At 43.3% G+C, this 26,263-nt stretch overlaps 1 protein-coding gene and 1 long non-coding RNA gene across 12 annotated transcripts in view; one reads left to right on the top strand and one right to left on the bottom strand.

Annotated features, from left to right (window-relative positions):
* Positions 1–6,111: 6,111 nt before the first annotated feature.
* LOC148109124 (uncharacterized) lies at positions 6,112–7,509 on the bottom strand. Its single transcript, XR_015726223.1, has 2 exons — positions 7,069–7,509; positions 6,112–6,947 (listed from the first exon to the last, which is right to left on the bottom strand). It is a non-coding gene; the product is annotated as an uncharacterized LOC148109124 (long non-coding RNA).
* Positions 7,510–7,703: 194 nt separating this feature from the next.
* Positions 7,704–26,263, top strand: part of SCMH1 (Scm polycomb group protein homolog 1) — a 176,580-nt gene continuing 158,020 nt past the window's right edge. For 7 of the 11 annotated variants that reach the window (XM_087865779.1, XM_045799852.2, XM_045799849.2 and 4 more), the window contains exon 1: positions 7,704–7,831. The gene's annotated coding sequence lies outside the window, so the exon portion shown is untranslated. The remainder of the gene's footprint in view (positions 7,832–26,263) is intronic. The other 4 variants (XM_087865780.1, XM_045799846.2, XM_087865778.1 and 1 more) reach the window with 1 other exon arrangement.

The raw sequence follows: 26,263 nt of genomic DNA, 5'->3' as shown, positions 1-26,263 counted from the left end.
ATTCTCTCTGTCCAGCTCACTGACCCATGTTGCTCCTGTGTGGACCCTCTGCTCCAGCCACACAAAGCTACTCACCATTTCTTAAATGCTCCCTCAGCATTTAAGCATTAAATGCCCCGTTCCCCTAATACTCCTGCTCCCCCTCCCCAATTTTCTTACCCATCATTCAAGGTCCACCTAAAATACCACCTTCTCTATAAAACCCTCCCTGAATCTCTTCCAAACACAGCAACATTTTGACTTCATTTCCCTCCTGGCACTTAGAGCTTCCTGCCTTGCACTGGACTTTCCTCATGAGACTGTAAGCTCTGTGAGCAGAATGCCATGCTATGTGGGTGTCTCTCCCAAGGGTCTCGCACAGGGCACTTAGTAACAGAGCAGATGGTCAGCTCCCCAGTAGACACACGGGCTGTAAGCAAAGTGGTCAGAGGGTGAGGGTAAACAAGCCTGCCCTTCGACCGTCATGGAAGGAGAAGGGGAGCTCTGTCGTCGTCGTCGTGGGCTATCCAGCCTCATTGCCCTAAACTCAGGGGAGGTATGGAGCTCACCTCCAGCTCCTGCAGCACACTCTGTTATCCCATCCTCATATTGCTTCTAGGAGGCTTAGGACTCCTGGTGAATCCAATCAGGAAATTTCCAACCGTTCTTCTGATGACAAACTTAGTATACAGACGAAATCTGTTTAAACTGCCTGCTTAACGATCTTAGGCAGCCTTGAAGCAGGAAAAGGAGTCACAAAAGGTCAACAACCAGAAGGTGGGAAAGGGCAAACATCCACATCGAGATGGAGGTGAAGAGTCTGATAGGCTTCAGGGCCACCGCCCCATACCACCCCCACTTGTTTTAAGCTCCAGAAGCCATATTTTCCTTTTCTTTCACCAATTCTCCCTTGGGGTCCCTGTCCACCCAAAAGTGAAAATGAAATGTTAGACCATAAAAGTAAACTACTGTTTCCTTGATGGTCAGTCCCGAAATAATCATTCTTTCTTGCTGTCCCTTATGGAGGGCTCTGCCAGGTTTAGTCCTTAATGTAATAAATAAAACAGCAGGCCTGGAGTTTGCCAGCATTCCTTCTTAAACTTTTTTTTTTTTTTCTTTCTTTCTTTCTTTCTTTCTTTCTTTCTTTCTTTCTTTCTTTCTTTCTTTCTTTCTTTCTCTCTTTCCCTTTCTTTCTTTCTTTCTTTCTTTCTTTCTTTCTTTCTTTCTTTCTTTCTTTCTTTCTTTCTTTCTTTTGCCTACTTTCTTCCCTCTCTGTTGCCTCTGCGCTTCTGGGCTTCTGCTCCTCTGCAATCCTTTCCAAGGGTCTGCTCACAGCCCAAATCCACACTCCATCCGCCTTCTTGGTTTTAAAACTCCTTATGTCTCCTTTTTTGAAATTCAAACATTAAACAATGACATCTATGATGCGCTGTGCCCTGGGATACTAAGTGGAATAAACGGGAAGTGCTCCCCTCAAGGAAGAGACAGACTAAGCTAAGATACTACAATGTGATACACTTCGTACAGAGATATTTACCAAGTGACAGCACAGAGGAGGGAGCAACGAATTCTTCCTGAGAAGTGTCAGAGACATTCTGACCTGGGGATAAAAGAGAAGCAGGAATCCAAAAGACAATATATACCTTTGTCTATTTTCTTAGCAAACCTGGAGGAATATCTCCTGCAGAAGAAGCCTTGTCTGAGACATTGGAGCTACAGGTGTGAACAAGGTTCCTGATCCCAAGAAACTTTCAGCCTAGAAAAGGAGTTTAAAAATGTGCCCTAATAATGGCAAGACAACACATATCGAGCCATAGAGTTATAGGACAAACCGCCAGGGCAGTCCATAGAGACTGTGATAGAGAACACTTCTCTCTGGGTGTAGTAGGCAGAATTCTAAGAAGGTCCCCAAGATTCCTGGCCCTGGTCTATGCATCCTGCATAATCCTGAGACAGTGCATATGATGAAGTTTACTCTCGGGATTAGGTCTACGTAACATGGCACTGCTGCCCTCAAGTAGGGAGGTTACCTGGCTTGACCTGACCTAATTACAAGTTTAGTAAAAGCTCAGCGTTTTCTCCGACAGTTGAAGAAGGAGAAATCAGAGAGATTCTAAGAGTGAGCAGGATTTGATGTGACAGATTCTCTGTCGATGAGATGGAAGGGGGCCATGAGGCAAGGACCTGAAAGTCGTCTCCAGTTGACAGCCAGCAAGGCAATGGGGATCTCAGTCCCAGAACCATAGAGAAATGAATTCTGTCAAGAAACTGAAGGAGCTGGGAGCAGACATTTTCCTAGTTAAGCCTCCAGATAAGAAGGTAGCTGGCCAACACGTTCACGTTAGCCGTCTGATACCAAGTGGAGAACCCAGCCATGCCTCGCCAGACTTCGGCCCACAGAACTACCCAACGGAGGTGCTAAATTTGCAGTAATCTGTGGTAATTTGTTATGAAGCAGTAAGCACTCACAACACTGTCCTCTTGTTGGCTGTGTACATATCAATGTCCCCAACTGCGTGCTCCGTGGATTCAGGCCGTATCTAATTATCCTCGTAACCTTAGGCTACTCATAAGACAGGTACTCCCTAAAATCCCATCAAATGAATGTTCAAAGGAGACTCAGGGATACAGATGAGGGCCTGGGTGCAGTTCAGGATCTGAATACACTCTGCCCATCCCCTCCTCCCAAAGGCAGGGAGACTGACATGGAGCCCAGTGCTCAGACAAGAGGAAGAGGCCCCCATTCAGTCCAGCACTCCAAGGCCAATATCTTCCACAGACAAAGCAAGTAGCCTGGCCTTAGCTGTCCCAGCTGCGGCCCCAAACTTGGCTTAGGTGGACTAGCTTTCAAGGGGGCACTACTCACAGAAGCATCATCAATCAGGGTCCCTGTGTGATCTGAGAGGCACCATGTTTTAAGTAATACCACACCCATCTCAGTAGGGCTCTTGGGATTTATAGTTCACGGAAGATCTTAACTACATGTGAAAGCTGAATATATTTTCGACCAGCCAAAGTAAAAGTAAACAAGTCCTTGAATCTCATCTACTCTTTTCTTGTGAAACATTGTTGTTTTTAATGTGAAATTTAAAAAATTACACAATGAACACTTGTGTGCCCTCCACCTTGCTTGCAAATAGTTAAAATTCCCTCTGTGCTCTGCTCTCCCTGATGGCATTCCCACCCCCACGCCCCTAGAGATAACAGCTTCCCTAAGCTTATTGCTTCCATGTTGGTCTACATGTTTTCCTACATGTGTATGCATGTCCCCGAACAAAACAGACGATGCTCTGCTTATTCTTAAACTTTGTATAAGTAGCAACATGCTGCTTACCCTTTTCAGTTCAATGCTACTTCACAGATATTTTCATGTTATTACATGTGGCTCTAGATTAGGGTTTGACAGATTTTTCTATAAATGGCCAAATAGTCAATACTTTAGGCTTTGTAGGTCATAAGGCCCATTGTAACACAAAAGCAGCCATAGATAACCTGACTGGGTTCCAAGAGACCTTTATTTTCATGTAAGTTTCATCTGTCATGAAATATTCTTCTTTGGATTTTTTTTAGCCATTTAAAATGTAAAAACCACTCTTACCTTCTGAACCATATACAAATAGGAGTCGGGCTAAATTTGGCCAAAGGTCCCATGATTTGTCAATCTTGCTTTTTAGATCATTCGTTGTTATTGCTATAGTATATTCCGTTCATTCTACACCCTTTAAAACATTCCTAAATATTCGCAGGCTCAAGAAATTTAGTAGGCACTGTTTTGGATCAGACACTGGTCCTGCTCTTAAGAATACTGTGTAAGTAGACAAGATAGAACATGTTAACCAATGATGAGGTGAGAGTGGTAAAGACCCTAACTGGCCTGCGGTGCGAGCGAACAGGAGTGGAGGCAGGAGAGCTCACTTCATTTTGGCCCAGTGGTTGAGAAAATGGGCTGTCAAGCTGGGCTGCCTGGCTTCCTATTCGGACTCCACCATTTCCTGGCTGTGTGACCTCGGACAAGTTACTTTACCTTCCTGTGCCTTGGTTTCCTCATCTGTAAAGTGCAGATCAGAGTCACGCTTACTGCATAAGTTTGTTATGAAAGTGAAATAGTCACAAGAATTAATTAAGATAGTACATGCAAAACATGTAGAAAAGTACCTGGTTCAAAGTAAGCATTACATAAATGTTGGTTTTTATTATTCAAGTTGAAAGGAAGATCATGGAAGGCTTTGTGGAGGCAGTATGAAATCAGAGTTTTAAAGGATGGGTAGGATTAGGACATATAGAAATGGAGACGAAGGCATTCTAGAAGGCTCTAGAAAAGCCCAGAGTAGCAAAGGACAAATGTAGAAAAGTACAAGTGAACCAAGTAAAGGAGAATAGAGAGAAATGAATTTAGAAAGAAAAGTCATGGCCTGACCATGGAGAGCCCTGAGTTCGAGACTAAGGCGCTGGACTTTGTCCTGTAGGTACTTACTAAGTTTTAGGAAGTGGGGACTCTCATGATGCTTCCAGCTCCTGGCAGCTGTGGGAGGAAAGTTTGAGAGAAGAGTCAGAATTAGGTTAAACTCCAACAGTCCAGGGAATGGGGACTTCATTAGGGAAAAGGCAGAGTGCTTTGGAAACGGACTGGATGCGGAGGACAGGGAGGCATCTTAAAAAGTACCACCGTGGCTTTAAGACTCGGTGACTGGGAAGATGGCGGTGCCATTGTCTGAAATGGGGAACACAGCTAGAAAGAGAAGGGTTAGGATGGAGAGTCATGATTTTGGTTTGTAATCCATGAAGTTTAAGGACACTGTATGGAATTGTCTAATGGAACTGGAGCTAAGAAGAAAAAGGGTTGGGGAGTGGGCTGGTGACCTAGACTACATGCTTTGAGTTCATCCTTCCAACAACTTGATGAGATAGGTATATGATTATCCTCCCTCTATTCTAGAGAGGAAGAAACTGAAACCAGAGAGGTTAAGACGAACCCCACAGCTCATAATCAACCACTCCACTCTACTGCCTCTGCAGCTGGCCTTCTCAGGGCTTCACCCCAGAACAGTCCTTCAGACCCTTGCTCAGACTATTTGATGCTCTGGGGAGCTTGGACTAGTTACCTTCTTGGCATTAGCAAATTAGAAGCAGGTGTGAAGGGGTTGGGCATAACGACAGCAAGGTAAGTGGCAGCTAACAACCAGAAACTTGAAGAAACCATCATGAGAACCCCAAAGCATGGCATTCTGGGGACATTTAGTTAAGGTGGAATAGAGTCCTTCACTCTTCAACAGCCCAAGAGGATTTCTTCATAATAAAGCCCGATATTGCTACCAGTTCGTATTCATAACAAATCAAGAAAATAATAAATCTATTTCTGGAAGTTCCAGATAGCTAGGAAGTTCCTAATATACCCTGAAAAGATTTTCACCTGGTATGGATAATTATTTTAATGTTAAAGGAACAGACACTCAGCACTCTGGGGGAACTTCTCTTCAAAAGCGGTTTTCCAGACAGCAGAAATTTTGACTCAGTTGTTTCCCCCTCACTGCCTATAGAGCCCTAGAAGTCTGTGGAGGATAGCCTGGGCTGTGTAGCTTTAAAGGACCCTGCACCAGAAGTCCCAGGCCTACTCAGGCTGTCATTGGTAACTTCTTCCCTTCCTCTCATCTGCCTCCCTGACTTGCTTCTCTGAAAACAGGCAGTAAGAGGTAACAGTGTGCTGGGGTCAGAAGGAGAAACAGCATTCACAGCAAACATGAGCACAGTCCTCAGTACACAGGGCCAGTGGAAACAAAGGAATAAAACACTTGCACTGGTGCTGACCTGTCAGGTGGTGAGGCCACACCAAATTTGGAATAAAAAGACCAACATCATCTGTGTCCTAGCGCTGTTGCTTACCTGCCCTGCACTTTACTGTTTTTATCCCTCTGCCTGGAATGCTGGTGCCTTGTGAACATATCCCTCAAGTCCTGGCTTGGGTCTTGAGAGCGTTCTGAAACGCAAATCTGATCAAGTTACTTCCCCATTTAACACTTCAGTAGCTTCTTAGTGCCCAAGCAGGGGCATTCATAAACCCTTTGGTCTTAAGACCCCTTTCCATGCAGTTTGTTCCTTCTGTCAATATTTACCATATTAGAAATTAAAACTGAGAAAGTTCTAAATTTTTATTGATTTAAAAATTACAATAATAAACTCATTACATGTCAACATGAACACATTTCCAATGAAAAATATCTATATTTTCTATAACAAAATGTTAAAGAGTAGCGTCTTACATTTGTGCAAATCTCTTCAACGCCTGGCTTAAAAGAAGACAGCTGGATCCTAAAATCTGTTTCTGCATTTAAGCTGTTGCAATATCGTATGTCCTACATTCTATGGAAAACGTCACTGTACACTTGTGAGAGAATGGGTGAAAAAAAAGCAAACCACATTCAGCATTACTCTGAAAATAATTTGGAGTTCACTGACCCCTGAAAGGATCCGAGGGACATCCACGGGTCCCAGGAGCACTTGATGAAAACCACTGGCCTACAAGGTGAATTCTAAGGTAGACATACAAGGACATTCAGTGTCATTCTAGACCCTACAAACACCTCCTCCCAGGTTCTGGCTTCCTCTCCCTGTATAGCTTCAGCGGCATCATCGCCATATGCACGTGTCTCCCACACTCCCGCCACACCACTCACACCAGCCAGCCATACGGTATCATGTCTTTGCAGCCATCCTTCTCTGCCTGAAATTAGCTTCGCCCTTGCAGGCTCTTTCAAGAGCCAGCTTGACCGTGTTGGACTCTCGGGTGCCTCCTTTGACCCACCCTAACAGAGCTGACCCCACCCTGCAGGCAGAAGTCAAACAGGCTGGAGATCCATCTTTTCCACTCAGTCGTTTCCTGGCTGGGTGACCTTGGACACGGGGTTTCATCCCTCTGCTAGGGCTTATCCGCGGTGGATGCGGCGGTTCATCCAGAGGAGTGTAACGGAGCGCTAGCGGGCACGGAAAGACCTCGTGTACAGTGCCTGGCGCAGAGGGCTCACCGCGTACTTGCTGAATGGGTGAGCCACGGAGGGACCGCGGGAGCTCGTACTTAACTGGGCATTTACTTACCAGGTCCCTGCACTGTTCCGTGGGCTTTGCAAGCATTAACTTCACCTCACAGCAGCCCCTGGGATAAAGTACTATCACGGGAGAGACGAGGGCCCTGGGGGAGAGAGCGAGGTCACTTGCTCAAGGTCGTCCATCGCACAGCGGGTCAGCAGCGGGGCGGGGACTCGAGCCCCAGAGCACCCGCTCTGCGCCCGAGGCGGCGCCCGGCGTCAGCCGGGCTGTGGGGCCGAGACGTGACCGCTCTTGGCTCCGCGGTCTCGCCCTCGGAGTGGGTGACCGGCGGCGGGACTCGAACCCGACCCCGAGCTTTCTCCAGGCCTCAGTTTACCTGCCGGCAGACGCATGACGGAGAGCCGGGCCCGGCGCGGGTCCGGCCCCGGGCACGTAGGCGGCGGGGCAAGCGAGGCCGGGCCGCTCGGTGGCGCCCTCCCCGCGCAGCCCCGCCCCGCCCCCCGCGCGCGGGCCCAACGGCCGAGGCGCGCGCCACCCCGCGGCGGGAGGAGGAGGAGGAGGAGGAGGAGGAGGAGGAGGAGGAGGAGGAGGAGGAGGGGGGGGGGGAGGCGGGGCCGGGGAGCCGCCGCCGCCGCTACCGCCGCCGCCGCCGCGGTCGAGCCCCCCACCGCCAGCCCGCCGGCCCGCCCGCCCGCCGCCCTCCGGAGCCGCCCCCGCCCGCCCCCTTCGCGCGTCCGCTCGGGCTCCCTGCGCAGCGGAAACATGGCGGCGGGAAGGGAGTGAGCCGCCCCGCGCGCCGCTGCGCCCGCAGGTAAGCGCCTCGGCCGCCGCCTCCGCTCCCCGCGCCCTGAGGGGCCTGGGCCGGCGGGGACCGCCCCGGGCGAGGAGGCGGCGGCGGAACCTGCCCGGCCGCCGCCCCCGCCCCTCAGGGCCCGCCGTCCGTCCGTCTGCCGGCTGTCGGGCCGGGGGCCTGTCCGCGGTCCGAGCGCGGCCGCGGCCCTTCGCAGCCGTGTCAGCCCGGCCCCCAGCCCCGGCGGCCCGCTGCGCCTCCGCGGCCGGGCGGCGGGGCCCAGTGACCGGCCCGCGGCCGTGACGCGGTAGGGGCGCCCCGGGGGCCGGGCGGCGCAGCCCCGAGGGCGGGGGCGCGTCTGGAGGGTCGGCGTCGCGGCGGGTCCGAGCGGCGGCAGCCCTGTCCGGGCCGGCGGGGGCGGGCTTGGCGCGGAGGCCGGAGTCGGAGCGGCTGTCAGTCTGCGGCGCGTCTGTCGCTGCGCTCCGACGCGAGAACCGAGGGATGCTTGGGGGCCGGGGCGGCTCAGACCGAGGTCGGCGGGCGTGCGGAGGGCCCGCCCGGAGCTGTCAGCCGCGGACGTCGGGCTGGCTCCCGCGGCCAGAGCTGCGCCGGGACCCCTCACGTGGGCCGCCGGAAACGGGCGGGGAGAGCAGGTTTCAAACCTCGGAGCCGCCGGGCACCGCGGAGGGCGAGCGGCCGGGCGGGCTGGACCCGGGGCACAGCTGAGAGCAGGCAGGAGAGGAATGCAAGGGGTTTCCGGGAGACGGGCGAACCCCAGAACATCTTCGGACTGGAAGGGAGTTTAAAGTCATCTAGGGTTCCTTTCTCCCATCGCATACCGAAGTCCCTTTGAAAATCCCCAAATCCACCCTCATCATTTGAACTAACCTGTTTGAACACCTCCTCCAGTGATGGGAAACCCACTTCTCTCCAAGGAAACCCGTTCTGTTCCTGGACGGCTTTGGTTTTTAGAAATATGTTTTTGTTTGGAAGAAACCGCTGCCTCCCATTTTTCCTAGTTCCTTTCCCTTGTGGACGGCGGTTGAGATATCTGAAGATACTCATCATGTCCCCAAGAGTCTTCTCTTCACTAATTCCAGGTCCTTCAGTTGTTTCTTAAATGCTGAGGTTCTCTGATCCCTTCTCTGAATGAGCTTGACCATATCCTCTTTAAAGGAGAGCTTCGTAATGTGTGTGAGGAGACAAAACCTATTGAGTTTCTCCAAGAAGTTCCTTGGTTCCAAAGATTGACCTGCTTAAATAAAAAGTATTCCCTTCCTCATTTCTGTGCTGTGTTTTGAACTTAAAAAAAAAAAAGTCCAGTACTGTGTCCAAATGAACTGAAAGAGATCCTGTTTTGTGAAGATGTTTGGGTTTCCCCTCATTTTTAAAAAAAATATCTATGAACACTTCATCAGATGAGCTGGTGTATATCAGAGTGTGGCAATGCACCGTGCAAACAGGGGAGCTTATTATTTTTACTCTGAAAAACGATTGAGACTCAGTTTGGGGCCAGACTGCAATTTAATATTTACTTGGAGAGGGAAATGCTTATTACATTGAACTCTTTGCTCTGTTTCTAACTGCCAGCAGAAGGCCCAAAATTACTATGAAAAAGAACATTTTTTTGTTGCTTGCTTACCAGCATTATTTTTTGCTTGCTTTTTCATCACTTAGCCTTGGTATGTGAGGGTTCAGTTTTTAAAAAGTGTCTTTTACCAACATCCTAAACTACCCTAAGCAACCCTGCAGGTTAGTAATTTTTAAGCCCAGCAGAGATGTGATGGCCTTGTAGATAAAATGCCAAACTCCTGTGTCTGGGACCCTGTTCAAATTCTAAGCAAAGTTTCACTGTTTTTATAACATAGGCAAGCACATGCCAGCAGTCAGAATTGGTTATTTATCTTTGTTCTTGTGTCTTTATTTTTTAAATTGGTCAGTGGTTTTGAAGTTTGCGGCACACATGTCAAGTTTTGATTTCTGGTTTGTTTGTGCAAATGCTATTTCCCTTTTACATAAGTTGGGTAAAATTTGTATAGAACCATTCTGTACGGAACTATACAGGCTCAGGAAAGGCTCTGGTTCCTTCCCTTCAAAGAACTTGAAGTTAACGGTTGGAAATACTGACAACTCTGAAAAAGAACTGGTGTGAATATACCACTGCAAATTTAAAGTCATCACGTCCTAAACTTTAAGCCTCACCATCTACTTTGTGTCAGGCACTATGTTTATATGTGTGTTTAGCTGGGTATACAAAGATGAATAAGCTGCAATTTCAATCCTGGTGGAGCTGGTAAATTCAATGCCCAAATAGGTTCTCTTAGAATAAAAGGTGAGAGGGATGCATTTGATGCTGTGGTTGCCCCAAGGTCAGGACGTTTAGGCTAGCCTAGGACTTGAGAGAAGGCTTGGGGAAGAGGTGACACCTGACCCAAATAATAAATGGTAAGAAGAAGACAGGCAGAGAAGGGTAAAAAGTGTGCTTCCAACAGAGAAAACAGCTCAAGGAAAAGCATCAATATGAGAGAAGGAATGGCTTGCATAAAAAAACCACAAGCGGGTGACACCTGGGTGGCTCAGTTGGTTAAGTGTCTTCCTTCAGCCCAGGTCATGATCCCAGGGTCCTGGGATCGAGTCCCACATCGGGCTCTCTGCTCAGTGGGGAGTCTGATTCTCCTCACTCTCCCTCTGTGTACTTCCTCTCTCTCTCAAATAAATAAAATCTTTTTTTAAAAAAAGACAAATGGTAAGTAGTAAGGCTGCAAATAGGCAGAGACCCTGTCATAGTAGACCTTGTACTTGTATGCATAGGTATCTAGAAATTAATTCAGTGGGTGATGTTTTTAATCACTGAAAAGTTTTTATGAGACACGGTAGAATACATTTTTAAAATGTGGTCATAGGGATGAGAAGAAAGGGATGAAGTTGCGAGAATCTGTGAGGCTTTATGATTGACTGGGTGTGCAGATGAGAGGGCCAGGAGTCCGGCACGGCGCTCAGATTTTTGGTTTGGGTGACTAGGGGGATGGTGGTGACATTAACTGAGACAGGAAACACTGGATGATGGATTCGGTTTTGGACTTGAAGATTTTTCAGTAGCTTGAATTAAATCAGTGAACAGATGTGGTGGAAGTAAGCTAGAAAAAAGGGAGGTTGTGGTCTGAAAGTGAAATATTGGAGTTCACTTGTGTGGTGTGGAGCTCTTCTAGGTGACAGCTGGGTCTCTGTGTGTGGGTAGCTGAGGTACAGCAGAGGCGAAGGTCGGTGAAGCCGAGTATGACAGGAGCTGCGAGGCTGTTGTGTTGAATGGGTCATCTGTGTGGATAGTGAAGTGATTTAGGATGCTAGGCTGTGGGGAGGAGAGGATGATTGTGACCCAGGTGCGGTGGTGAATGGAGGGGATTAATCGGAAGGGTGGCAGATGACAGATGAGGAGGGGGGGTAGAGAGTGATATAGCCAGATGGCGGACCTCAAAGGAGGAGGAGTTTTTAAATGGAAGAGTGGAAAAGTAGTGGTTTTTCACTTTTCCTTCTTGGGAGCAGGGTTCTGATCTGTTCATCTTTATTCAGGACTCATATTAATCACTTTTGGCTCTGAAGAGTCTGTTCTTAGTCTTGAAAAGGGCGAGTACCCTATATCAAATCCTTTCTGCTGATATTTAATGACAAGAAAGTCAACGGAGGTTTCTCCACTGATGATTAGTAGGTGGACAGGGAAGCAATCAGATAAAACAATCAGATGTTATACCCACGGTTTCTGGGAAGAGCCTACATTTTGAATTAGAAAGACCAAGATTCAAATTTAGACTCTGTCACCTACTAACCTTAGGACTGTAAGCAAATTGTCTAACCTACTTTCAGTGTCCTTACCTGTAAAAAATAAATTCCTATTTCATAAGGTGTCACAGAGATTACATGAAATTATGTGTATAAAATCACCAGAAAAGTAATTCAAAGGAAGTGTTAGTTCTCTTTTAGCTACCTTTAAGGGACTTAAGCTCTGCTGGCTGAACTTTCCTCATGCTTACTCAAATTATAAGGGAATAAGTACTCAAAGAGGAAAAGCAAAGGGGTGCAGAGTTCAGAGGAGGGAGCCATCGTTTCTCAATATTTGGAAGCAAGGTTAGGCTTCACACTCAAAATAAATTTCATTTGGGCACTGGAGAACAAATTTCAGTACATTAAATAATTTAGGTGTAGATACCAAGGGAGAAAAGTATAGAGTTTGTTTGTTAAAAATGGATAGTTGCCACAGGTCTGAGTATTGGTGTGAGTCAGCAGTGAGCGATATGGCCGGAGAGTTGGGCTGGGGCCATAATGTTAAAGACCTGAAACTATGGAGTTTGGACTTGATGCTACATAGCCTAGGGAACCATAGATTGTATATCCTGTCTGCCTACCTCAGTTTCCTATCTAAAATTTATAGTTTCAGAAACTTGGGATTTTTGTTTGAAGTAAACCAAGTAAGAAATTCCACATTTGAAAACAAGGCCAGTTTTAGTTTAAAAAAATAACTGTTAGGGTTTGTTTTATAGTTGTAGTTTAATCTCGGAGATAAGCTTGCTTGGTAGGTAGGCTTAGTGGAGTTAAGAAATGTATAAGATCTTACTGGTAGAAAGTGACAAGATGCTTTGATTTCAAAATCTGCCTTCTTTATACTAAATGTCACTAAATATTAATTGTACAGCCTGGGCTGGTCGCTTTGCCTCTCTCATCCTCAGTTCCCTCATTTGTGTTAGGTGTAAGGTTTAACTAAGGTAGAAGTGTAAAGCACTTTACATAATGTCAGTTACATAATAGGCACTCAGATGTTGCCCCTCCCCTCAAACCATTGCCAAGGCCTTAGTGCTAACTCCCTAGCCACCAGGGCACTGCTAGAGCTAATTATTTTGATGACCTTATGGCCACATAAGGCCAGCAAGTCTTACCATCTTCTGTCTGTCCTGTCGCCTCCACTCACCTGTCTTTTACACTGCTTTTCCTGTGCTGACTGGGTTTCTTCCTCCTCTCTCCCAACCCTGCTTGTTTATTCCCTATTCATACCTTTCCATCTGCTCTCTGAAACCCCTATTTCCCACCCTATTAACCCTCTTCCTAGATTTTGTGTGTGTGTTGTGGCCTTAAGCGGAAGTCAGGCTCTCACCTGAGGAGTCATGGGGCAGCGCATTCTCCCACACTGTGCAAAATGAGAGAGATGAGGATGACCACAATTTCCTGTGTACCATGACTTCCAGACCATTACTTGTCGATCTTCTTCAAATTGCTGTGTTCTGTGGTACAGGGGCTATACCACTCTTGTCTTCTTGTATATAGATCTTCTCCATCACTTAGGACCTAGCATGTGCAGTCTTTCTTTCTACCTCAGTTTCCATCCTCACCCTTAGTAACTTCAGTATTCACACAGATAATTGTTTCTTCCACACAATAGCTTCTTCAGCTTAAGTGATCATCACAGTCACACCATGGGCCTTATCACCAGAGGTGGCCCACTTCTGAAATTATAAATGAAGACATGCAGCATTGTTCAGAATGTCTTCTACCTGGCCTTTGCCTGCGACCGTCAGCTCTGTTGTTTTATCTCATTGAGGCCTATCTTCACTTCCTTCCCTATCCAGCTTAATTTCCTTAGTCTATAATTTATTTCATTCACTCTCTTGCCATTAATCCTCTATCCCCTTGCTCCACTGTTCTTCTGTCCTTGGCTGGGCAAAATCTCAAACCTTGCTGAGTCAAACCTGTTTCTTCTTGGCGGTAGTAGCTCTGAGCCCTGCTGGAGAAAATCACACACTCCTACAGATTACTGCCATTGGGCTTTCAATACGTAGTCATTTCTTTGCCCTAGTCTCCATGAGGTCTTATGTCAAACCTGTTTCTTAAAACTATATCTGTATTTTCTTGTTTCTTCTTCTTTCCCAAGGTTACATCTCTGACCTCCATCTTTTCATTTCCTTCAACCTCTTTCTCTCTTCCGACTCCTTTTTTTAAATTTAAATCTGCTTTGAAGTCTCCCATCTTCAAGTAAATCTGGTAAATAAAATCTTAAGTCCATGTTTCCCTCCAGGTAACATCTAATCTCCTACCCTTTACTCAAACTTCTTGAGTTATATACATTTAGTATATAAACTTTCTCATTCTTTTTTTTTTTTTTTTTAAAGATTTTACTTATTCATTTGACAGAGAGACAGCCAGCGAGAGAGGGAACACAAGCAGGGGGAGTGGGAGAGGAAGAAGCAGACTCCCGGTGGAGGAGCCCGATGCGGGGCTCGATCCCAGAACTCCAGGATCACGCCCTGAGCCAAAGGCAGACGCCCAACGACTGCGCCACCCAGGCGCCCCTAAACTTTCTCATTCTTAACTCTTCCTTGTATTCTGGTTTTAGTCTCCTTCGCTTAATAAGTTTCAGTTTCCTTATCTGAAGATGAGACTGATAATAGTACCTGTTAAGTACTGTAGTACCTGAAGATTTTTGTGATTGTGTGTGTGTGTGTGTGTGTGTGCGTGTGTGTGTGATTTTTTAAAGTGAGGGAATCTGTATGAAAGAGCTCTCCACGGTGTCCAGGACATTGTAGCAATGCTATGTATGTCACCTTCATATATGTTACCTTTGTTATTGCTTTTTACTTAATCTTCAAAACACTCATGAGGAGATAAGTCTCCTTATTTTGCAAAGAAAGGAAACGAGATTTAAAGTTTTAGAAACGTGCCCAAATCATACAGAGTCTCCGAACTGCTCTGTCAGGGTCATCGGCCTTCTCCTTGTTGCCAATGCCAGGGGGAGGCAGGCGATTTTCAGGCCTTTGCAGCAGCATTTCACATTCATGATCATTCCCGCTTCCTCAAAACATTCTTTTTCCTTTGGCTTTGGTGCACTTCAGTGTGTTGGTTCCTCCCTGACCCCTTCATCCTAAGTGTTTTTTGGATGAGAGCTTCCCTTCTCTTACCTGTCTTTGGTCCTAAGCCACCTTCTGTACATTTCCTTAGCAATCTCATCCACTCACTTGGCGTACAGTAACATCTTTATGCTCATGACTCAAATTTCTGTCTATAGTCAGGATTCTCTTCGGAGTGTTAGAACTGTGTATTTAGCTACCTATAGTCAGCTTTACAAGTAGCTAGGTATCCTGTCTACTTTAGAATCAGTATGTCCCAGCACCACAGGTCCCAATATACTATGTGAAAAACTTCTGAAATTGAAATGAACCTAATAAAAAGATATTCCTTAGGACATATTCCTTAAAACAAAGTCAGTATGCCCCAAACTGAACACAACATCCTTGCTACTTTTCTTGCCCTGCCTTCTTTGTCTAAGAAAATTTCTCTTCCTCAAGAGTGATTCTGGTTTAGAGAAATTTATGTTTATTCAGTAAATAGTTATTGTTGATCATGCAGAGATATTTAAGGCATAGTCCTTTCTCTCAGGGAGCTCACTGTTGATGAGGGGAAGGTAAGACACATACTTAACCAACTCTAATACATAACTCCATAAACACTCCAGAAATTCAGTGGAGTGGAAGAGAGGTCACTGACTTCTGCAGTGGGCACGTAAAGTCTCTAGGCTCTTGGCTTAAGGGAAGCTCCACATATATAATCTGAGAATAGAGCCTGAGATGGAAAGGATGAGAGTTTGAGAACAGAGTTCCTTTTGGAAAGATAAAAGTGAAAAATTTGTCCTTTCTCTTAAATCCCTGGCATATTACAAACTCCATTTTAAAAACGTTCTCATAGGATAAATTAGTTCTAACTGTTCCTTGACAGAACAAGGTGTCATTGGTTCAGATACCAGCAGTTTAGTGGTGCGCTCTATTAAACACATGCTCTGTGTTAGACACTTGAAAGACAGAGATTAATAAGAAATATTCAAGGGCCCCTGGGTGGCTCAGTTGGTTGAGCACCTGACTCTTGATTTTGGCTCAGGTCATGATTTCAGGGTCATGAAATCAAGCCCTGCGTCGATCTCTGCACTCAGTGGGAAGTCTGCTTGTCTCTCTCCCTCTGCTCCCCCCCCATAAAGAAATAAACAAAATCTTTTTAAAAAGTAGAGGAAATATTTGGTGCTGTGCAGGCATTCGTAGTCTACTAGAGGAGACAAAAGTAATAATTGTATTACAGTACAGTAAGTGCTAAACGTGGTAGGTGGTATGGAAGGATATCTGTGTATCTGTTGTGGGCTAAATTATGTCTCTTGTTCCCCTCCCCCTCAAAATGTGTATGTTGAAGTCCTCATCTCCAGTGTTTCAGAATGTGGATGTATTTGGAGGTAGGGCCTTTAAAGTGGTAATTAAGATAAAATGAGGTCATACAGATGGGCCCTCATCCATTATGACTTGTGTCATAGTATAAGAGGTTAGGACACAGATACACACCAAGGAAAGACCATGTGAAGAGAGAGGGAGAAAACAGCGATCGCTATAAGCCTGGGTGAGAGGTCTCAGGAGAAATCAACCCTGCTGACACCTTGATCTTGAACTTCTAGCCTGTGAAACTGTGAGGAAATATATTTCTGTTGTTTCAGCCATCCAGTCTGTGGTCTGTTAGGGCAGCCTGAGCACACAAATTTACAATATCCGTTCCAGAGGACTTTATATCTCCTTCTGCCTGGGAGTTTCAGGGATGCTATAGATGACACTGGGATGACGGGAAGGTTAGGAAGGATAGACAGTTACTGTTGCATATTATTGAAGGGTGTCACACACATTTTATTTAATCTGAAATACATAATAACCCTGTTGGGTAGGATTTCAGATCATTATAAACTCTGTATACTGATAAGAAATTGAGGTGCAGGTGGAGTATATGATGTGCCCAATATCAAACAGCTAGACAGTGTCAGAACAACTCAAAACTACATCTTACCACAGATCCTGTATTTTGTCCAGAATGATCCGTTGCCTCCTGTGACCTCCTTTTTAAGACTCTGTGCTGTCTGAGCTTCTTACTGTTTCTATTGCAAGTCATCATGTATTAATTTCTGTATATTTTGAAACACATAACGGCTGCTGCATTGTTTTTTCCCTCTACATTTACTGTAAATGTTACAATTGTTAGCTTTTTAAATTAAAGTATATTTTTATTGTATATTCATTTTAATTGCTATGTCTGTTCCTCATTGGCATATTATAGCATATTTTCAAGTGTTTTCTTATTTATTATAATTGCTTTACACTCATGCTTATGTGGACTTTCCTCTGGGACATTCAAACTTGATGGAAATAAAGGCTATTTTAGTCATTATGTCCTGTAAAGTAATAGAAAACATGAGAGCCAGTATGCTTGTTCTTGGAGAGATTTAAAAAGAGAGCAGACAATCATTTGTCTTAGATGATTTAGAATTTTAGACTTCCAACCTTGATATTTTGGTGTTCTGTCTTGTCTCCAGTTACCTCCAGTTACCAAGGACTATCAGAAAGTCTTCAAACCAGATTAAATTTTTTTCTTTAAAAATCAGTGAATTTTAAAGGTGAATTTGGGAGTGTTAAAGTTTTTTGTGTGTGTTTTTTAAAAGATTTTATTTGAGAGCGAGAAAGAGTGAGTGAGCACGAGTGGGGGGTAGGGAGGGGCAGAGGGAGAGGGAGAAACAGACTTCCCACTGAGCAGGGAGCCCTACTCAGGGCTCAGTCCCAGGGCCCCCAAGATCATGACCTGAGCCAAAGGCAGACACTTAGCCAACTGAGCCCCCCAGGTGCCCTGGGGGTATAAAAGTTTACAAGGCCTAATAGGCCTAGAGAGTCATAATTCCAGATTAAGGGAATATAGTTAAAACACCCAATTTCTTTGTGTGTTTGTTCAGTTTTTCATTCATTGGTTCAACAAATGTTTATTAATGTCTACTGACTGCTGGACACTGCTACATACAGTGACAAAGATGAATGCCATAATTTTTAAAGTGCAAAGACAAGCCACAGAATTAAATATATGTGGTACATGTGTCAGCCAAATACCCTATCTGTAATAATAAGGGATTCTTACAGATAGATTAGAAAAAGACAGATTCATAGAAAAATAACAAGGCATGAAGGAGGCAATCTAAATATTTATTGGTCATTGACCAGTAATTAAAGGCAAATTAAAACTCTAATGACATGTTATTCAAACCTATTAGACTGGCAAAAACTAAGAAGTCTGATGATATCAAATATTGTTAGGATGTAGAGTTGAGGGAACTCTTAGATACCGTTGATGGGAATAGAAATTGTACAATCATGGCGAAGAACAATTTGGCAATATCTGTTAAAACTAAAGCACATATAACCTGTAGTCCAACAATTCTTGGTCCAGGGTCATAAAACTGGAATCTCATTCTCTCAACTCTTGGCCCAAGAAATCTAATGGAGGGATCACCAAACATTTGAGTGGCTTCTCTACGTCAGGCACATAATAGGTACCTGAAAAAACATGAAGGCATGTGAAATTGTTTAAGGATTTATTTATGCAATATAAAAGTAACAACCAGCATCTTCTGTGTTTGTTTATACATATCCCACTTTTTTCCAGAACGTATTTAAAGCATACCAACTCTGTGGAACGTGCCATACTAACAAAGGGAATAACTTTTTTGAGTATCTTTCAGGCATATTGCAACATGCAGATATATGTTCTCACCCATCTGCAAAAAGGTATTACTGGCTCCACTTTACGCATAAGCAAACGGAGGCTGAAGGATATCTGGCCAAAATCATACAATTTATGAGTGATAGGACTCTTTCAAACCCAGACCAGCCTGACTTCAACCCTAGACCCCTTCATATGTCACCTTGTGCTCTCCCCACCAGCAGCGTTACATAGTTCTGAGACTCTCTGTATAGGAGGCAAGGATGACTTGTAAGAATTGACTTTTTTTTTTTTAACTGAAACCATGGTTAAGGGAGGACTACTATGTAATTTAAGCCCTCTGTGTGCTCTTCCCAGCATTATTTCCAGTCTTTTCTCCCCTATCTTCCCATTCAGAGATGCCCACTATCCCTATAAACTTTTTTCACTTCGGTGCCTCATGCATGTAGATGACAAAAATATGCCAAATGCTACGCAGCAGAGAGGACTCAGACAAATGTAAGAGATTCTTACCACATAATATTGCCTGTTCACTGGAAGCACCATGCCATTATTTGGTAGGTTTTTTGTAGCTATGTTGCCATATTTGCTTCTGAACAAAAGTGATGCTGTTCGTACAGGAGTGTTATTTCATTGGAGCTATTTGTGTGACCCTAAAATAGTGCTAATACCTACCGCCCTTACATATGAGTTGCGTAGTTACTTTTTCTGCAAATGCTTTATAAGTTTGATATGATTCTTAGAGTTATACTAATTTAGAAGTCCTGATTGAGTTAAGAAAAAACTTTTTGAGAAGTCTCTTAACAGAGTTTATAGTTCTTCGACTAAGTGTATTTTCATCCTCAGTTGTAGTTGTACCTACATTTAAAGGAAACCATTCTTAGACATCTATCTTCAAGGACATTCTGTAAATAATTATTAATGACCCTAGATATCCTCTGTCTATATAAAAGCTTTGAAAATATTACTGAACAAATACCAGCAGAGCCAGCAATTCTCTTGCTTTTTTCTTGCTCCAGAACTTACTCTCCAGGTGATCCAACTGTTATCCCTCTGACTTAATTACCTAAGGCAATTTTACCTAGTGAATAAACAAGGGTTGGTGGTTTGGGCTGAATGCTATTAACTGCCTTAACAATGAGTAGATTTTTTTTAATGCTGACTTGGACACTTACGTGTCAGAGTTGTCTTTTTGAGAACTACTATTTGAATTTGTTATAACGTTATGTAATGTTTTTGTTGACTTCTTTATTCTCAACACTAACAATTTTCTTTTGATATGCTAAATTCCTTAATGATGGTCTTTAAATAAACTCTTAGGCTGAAAAGAGAAATGTCAATTCAGACAATTTACTGATTTGCTGGTGTTTCTGAATATTAGTAATCAATGAAAACCTATGTTTAGGTGCCTAATACAGTAAATGTTTACATAGTAAGCACTCAAATACATGTTGGTTAAATCCAAATTTGAATTAATGGACTATTTTCATGATACATATTTTTTTTTTCTTTTTTGTGCTCCTTCACCTTATATTAAGAGGGAAATGTATTTTACACTGACCAGATTTTGGAAATAGATTTGTTGTGTGATAGAAAGGGGTTTAAATATTATGTCTTTCACCCCTAATCTAGCAAAATGATACTTAGTTTATCCCATTGATCAGACACGTTTAGCAATCCCTGATATATTTGTAGGTCTTGCCTTTTCCATGAATTAAAGGCCATGGGATCCTGGTAGGCAAGGCAATGTCTTACACTTTTCATTCCCCACTATATGCATACTGTGATGGATGCTGATATGGTGGCGGGCTCTTGGTATGTTTTAAATAAATATTGTTATAATGTTTTTCCTCTGTATTGCTGGAAATAACAATTACTGTTTCATCAGTATGGGAGGAGACAACCAGACTTTTGTTTTCCCAATCTGCTTGATCATCTGGAACACATATTAAGAATAACAGAGACCTTGACTTGGAGATTGTATTTTTGTAGATTTGCGGTAGTGCCTCTGGTGACCCTTTTGGGAAAAAAAGCAGCGCTCTAGTTTTTTTAAATGTTGGTAGTATATTAACACTTTTTGGTTGTAAAGAACAGAAATCCAGCATAAATGGATTGAAGCGAAGAAGGAATTTATTGACTTACTTAGTTGGAAACAGGGCCTGGTGAAGAGAATTATTAATAAACTTCTCCTTGCTTCTACATTGTATCCCAACTTCATCAGGCAAGGAGTGCATAACAGAGGTGCTTGAAAGGACCCTAGGAGAATAAGACTCTGTTATGTCTCAGTCTTATCCATAGTTGTAGGTCCTGCCTTTCTGCCTTTACTTGTACCATTTTTAGCCCTGGGTAATTTTCCAGTTCAGCAAGCCTCCTGTGCAGGCTCTAGAAACTTTTTTAGAAAAGCCCTGTTTCGTACCCAGTGTTTTCAGATTGTCCACCTTGACTCAGGATTGATATTCCCCATTATGCACTGGTGTGGCCTTACAGGTTATTCAGTATTTTGGATGTCTCCCCTATTTCATGTTAAGCAGTTTCTTTTTTATAGGAACTGATTGAAAGCCACCTGTATAGCCAGTACACATCACATCCTGCATTTTCCCTACCATGTGTCTTTGCAGTATACCTGATAGGAGTGAGTCCTGATACAAAACAGACCACAGTGTGATCAGCTTTCTCATGCCACATATGGATGGCCAAACTCTCAGCATGAGATAGAGGTCTGCACTGTTCTGCTCCTAACCTTAATCCAGTCAGTTCTACATTTTAGGGATCTCTCTTCCAAATACCAGTTTCGGTGTCATATGGGTACTAAGGGTTGCAAGCAATAGAAACCAACTCTGGTTAACTTTGTCTACAGCAGTGACTCCCAAACTTTGCTGCTTATCAGAAACACCTGGAGAGATTTTTAAATTAAAAATCCCATGGACACCACCCAACCCCCTCAAACAAACAAACAAACAAACAAACAAAGATTAAATTAGGATTTCCAAAGGAATGGAACACAGAAATTAGTATCTTTAAAAAGCCTTCTAGGTGATTATGATGCTTGCCCACTGTTAGCTATTTCAGTGAACAACCTCCAAATTCATCTATTTGCCCTGGCCTGAAAACTGGTACTTGTTTCTGAAATGACTTTTTCTCCATTTTCAGTTCATAAATAATAGCCATTAGGTCTGTATCCTGAATATCTAATGAGTCTTTTCACCTGTATCTTTTGTTCTATCCTAAGGCGTCATAATTCCTTTTGGACCATCGTATTAAACCCCTAAATGGTTTTCCTGCTTCTACTTTTGCATGTTACCCCCTCCCCGCCGTCGGTGTAGTCACCACAGATCTGCCACCTCTTTGCCTAAAATCTTTCAGTGGCTTCCGATTGTGCTGGAGATACAGTGTCTGCCCTGCAGTCTGCATGATGTGAAGCCTACTCTCCTAGCCCGTCTCACAGGGTGCCACCATCCCCTGGCTACATTCCAGTCACACTGGCACCTTTTTCTTCCTTAAATATGTGAAGCTCTTTCCTGTGTCTGAGACTTTACGCACGCTGTTCTCTCTGCCTGGGAAGTCTTCCCTTGATGCTTGGTTAGTTCTTTCTGAGCTTGAAATCACATCTCCACAGAGGCCTCCCTGACTGTCCTTCCCCGGTCACTGTTTATTTCTGTTTTAGTACTGAATCACGAAAGGTAATTATTTATTTATTTGTTTGTTTATGAAGTTCCATGGAAGTGGGATCCAGTCTTCTTATATATAACATCTATCACAGTGCTTGGCATACAATAGCATTCATTAAATATTTGTTGAATGAATGAGTGAATCTTCAGTGCCACCATCCTGGTCCAAGCTTCTGTGCTCTTTTCCCTGAATTACTACAGTTGCATTCTAACTACTCTACCTACGACGGTGCTGGCTCCCTTTAATCCATTTTCCATGTTGTTTCTAGGGTTAATTTTTTAAAGACTTGAAGTCTGAAAAAAAAAACAAAAACCCTGGAAGTCTAACAATTGTACTAAAATTCTTCACACTTCCTGTTGATCTTAATGTAGCTTATAGAACTTTAAAAAATAATTATTTTGAAAATTATGGTAGCATATACATAACAAAATTTATCATTTTAACCATTTTTAAGTGTACAGTTCTTTGGCATTAAGTATATTCACACTACGTGACCTTCACCACCATCCATCTCCAGAATTTTTTTCATCTGTCAGAACTGAAACCCTATACCCGTTAAACAATAACTGCCTGCTTCTCCCTCCCTCCTGCCCCTCCAGCTACCATTCTACTTTCTGTCTCTGTGGCAGCATGTATTTCGACTCTTCCACGTACCCCTATGAGTGAAATCATATAGTTCTTTTGTGACTGGCTTATGTCACTTAGTATGGTGTCTTTATTCATCTATGTTGTAGTTTACAGAACTTTTACTGACCTGGCCCATCTACCTATGTAACCTCTTTTCACTTTGCTCCTTGCATCAGTGATACTTCCTTTCTTTCTGTTCTGTGGGCTGTCAGTACCCATCTCACCGCACAGTTTTTTTCTCATGCCTGTTCCCTCTGCCAGGAATGCTCTTTCCCCTTCTTGCCTGGTTAATTTCCACTCATTCTTCAGATTTCAACTAAGACAGCACGTCCTTCACCTGCTGCCTTCATTGCCCAGAATCTCTTTAATCTCTGTGTTGATGATTTCATGGTGCCATGTGACTTGTCTTCGTACTACTTAAAATAGTTCTCTATTTTTTTTATTTTTTAGAGAGAGAGAGAAAGCATGCAAGTGGGGGGGGGGGTGAAGGGCAGAGGGAAAGGGAAAGAGAGAATCCCAAGTAGACTCCACGCTAAGCACCGAGCCACGTGGGGCTCAATCTCACAACCCTGAAATCATGACCTGAGCCAAAATCAAGAGTTAGATGCTTGACTGACTGAGCCACCTGTTGTGTTTATAATAGTTTTAAATGACACATCTGTTTGTATGTTTTGGTAGACTGTTATCTGTCGTGATGGCAGGGATCATACCTTCTGTTCAGTATGGTGTCCCTAGCACCTAGTGTATAGTAGATGTCTCACTAGATATACATATATACATATGTAATAAAGAATATTAAAATCTGTTGAATTAATGAATTTAGGTCTGGAAATTGATGGCTTAAGGCCTTTCTTCCTCTAAAAATCTGCTACTTTAGTTTGCAGAGATCTTCCCTTTCTGTGAACTTAAATGTCCTTATGCATTTGCCAGATGCTTAACATTTACACAGGTAATCCTTATATCATCTGGAATGTTCTATTTTTTTGTATTATTTATGGTTTATATTTACCAGTTGATCTTCTTCTTCTAAACAGCCACTGGAGTTACTTTTCTAACTTTCAGGATTATAGAGCTGATCAGTTGGGAAACCTCTAGAGCAGTGCTGCTTAAACTACACGTGTTGAAGGAGCCATTTTTTTTTTTTCAAGTTTTTATTTAAATTCCAGTTAGTTGGGATGCCTGGGTGGCTCAGTCAGTTAAGCATCAGACTCTTGATTTCTGCTCAGGTCATGATCTCAGGGCCATCTTGAGATGGAGCCCCAGCATGGAGCCCTCCCTCCTCCTCGGGGCTCTGCACTCAGCGGGGAGTCTGCTTCTCTCCCGCTCCCTCTGCCCCTCCCCCAGCTTGCGCACTTGTGCACACACACACTCTCTCTCTCTCAAATAAATAAGTAAATCTTTTAAAAATAAATAAAAAATAGATAAATTCCAGTTAGTTAACATACAGGGTAATATTAGTTTCAGGTGTAAAATTTAGTGATTCAGCGTTTACATACGACACCGGATGTGAGGGAGCACATTCATCTTAGACTAATAAGTTTTTAAATACAATAAAAATAAATTATTAGATGAAATTTTTTGAAGTCCAAGTATAAACTTCAAAATGTTATTAGATTGAATAACGTAAAATTATTCTGTCAAATTGTAGTACAAAGTTTCAGAGTGCTTACTTTTAATTTCTTTACTTCCTACAAACTGGTAGCCTTTTGCTGGTGAGGCCTACACACTGAATACTAGCTAGCACCACTTTAGGTCTCTGTGTAGGGAACACTGGTAACGGGATGTCAAGGTGAGGCAGACTGTGTAGACGGATTCCTTGCTTCCCTTCTATCTGATAAGCTCTGTAGTTATATATTGTGTTTTGCCTAAAAATGTGTTTGAAGATAGTTCTTTGACTAAAAAGGGTCTGAAAACCTCTAGGCTGCAGAATATATTCCTGGATCTTTATCTGATTCTAACCTGGTTTTCTAATTCATCACTGCCTCCTGCTGTATGTCCTATGCTCGAGCTACCTGTCATTTTCTACAGAACATCGTACAAGCCCTTTCATTACTTACTACTTTTCTACTTCCCTTTGCTTATTTAGAATTTCCTAAATTTCCTTCTCTGCCTGGAATAAGATGCATTCTCCAAATTCTAGTTCAGAAGTCACCTCCTCTGAAGGCTTTTTCAATTCCTTTAGACAAAATTGGTCTCTACTTTTCATATACCCATAATGACTACATGTTACATTCCTTTGTAATGTATTTTCCTTATCTATCTCCACTTCTAAATAAGGTCTTATCCATCATTATATCCCTTGCCCAGGGACTGATGCATAGAGTATTCAGTAAGTATTGATTGGATAAATTGGGAAAGTCGTCAATATTTGGTACATATGTCAGAGAAGCTTTTTATTTAGTCTTAGACAAGCTGCATGATTTTCTCTTCACTAGGGAACGTATTCCTGTATGTTGACATATATAATAAGAGTTGAAATATATGTCTTAGAAAATACAGGGGCACCTGGGTAGCTCAGTCAGTTAAGTGTCCGGCTCTTGGTCTCAGCTCAGGTCTTGATCTCAGGGTCGTGAGTTCAAGCTGTGCGTTGGGCCCCAACTGGGTAGCCTACTTAAAAAAAAAAAAAAAAAAAAAAAAGATACAAATAAGAACCTCCTGGCCAGACACCTTGTATGGATATGCTTTAAAGCCTCAGGGCAGAGGGTGGGAGGGTATACAGAGAAGGAGGTTAAAACTGAATTAGCCTCGAAATTGGTTTAATCGAAAAGTTTGGAATCTGATTTTTTAAATAGCACTCTTGTTTTGTTTTATCTTAATTGCATTTGTCTGTTCTTGCAGTTTGATGAGTGACCTTTAAGTAACCTCTTACCGGCAAGAAAGACTGGCCTATGGAAAAAAATGCAAGATTTGAAGTCACGTGACCTCGATAGTCTAATTCTGGATTTAGCAATTACTAGCTGTGTAACTTTTACCAGTTATTTAAACTCTCTGAGTCTTGTTTTCATTTCTAATGCAGATACTAGTATTTGCCATTTGTGCCTCGCAAGCTTGTGAGGACCAAATGAAACAGATAATATGAAAGTGCAGGTAAACCCCAGAAAATGTGCTGTTTGTTATCAGCTTCGTGACTTCAGAGAAGTTAAAACCTTTGTACCTCAGCTTATTCCCCTATAAAATGGGAATAATAATACCTATATCATTAGGTTAATTGTGAGAATTAAGATACTCATAAAAAGTATGTAGTGTGGCATAAAGTACATTCATTCGTTGTGCAGCCATCGCCACCGTCCATCTGCACAACTTTGTCATCTTCCCGGCTGAAACTCTGTCCCCAGAAACAAAAACTCCCCATACCTCCCTTCCCAATCCTGGCAACTACCATTCTACTCTATGAATTTAACATCTGGGAACCTCAGATAAGAGGAATCAAGCAGTATTTGTCTTCTTGTAACTGCATGCCCTTTTGAATTTTAAAGTACAGTATTAATAATGATGCTAATTGTCATGATAATTCTAATGATTACCATTTACTTTTGGGGTTAGGCACATTGTTTCCTTAATCTTTGCAGCACTGGCCAACAAATGACCTATCCATCCTCATTTGACATT

The sequence above is a fragment of the Ursus americanus genome, chromosome 12, assembly GCF_024610735.1.
Source record: "Ursus americanus isolate L20-20 chromosome 12, mUrsAme1.1.p, whole genome shotgun sequence".
NCBI classification, from domain to species: domain Eukaryota; kingdom Metazoa; phylum Chordata; class Mammalia; order Carnivora; family Ursidae; genus Ursus; species Ursus americanus.
This window is presented reverse-complemented; position numbering and strand designations above follow the sequence as displayed.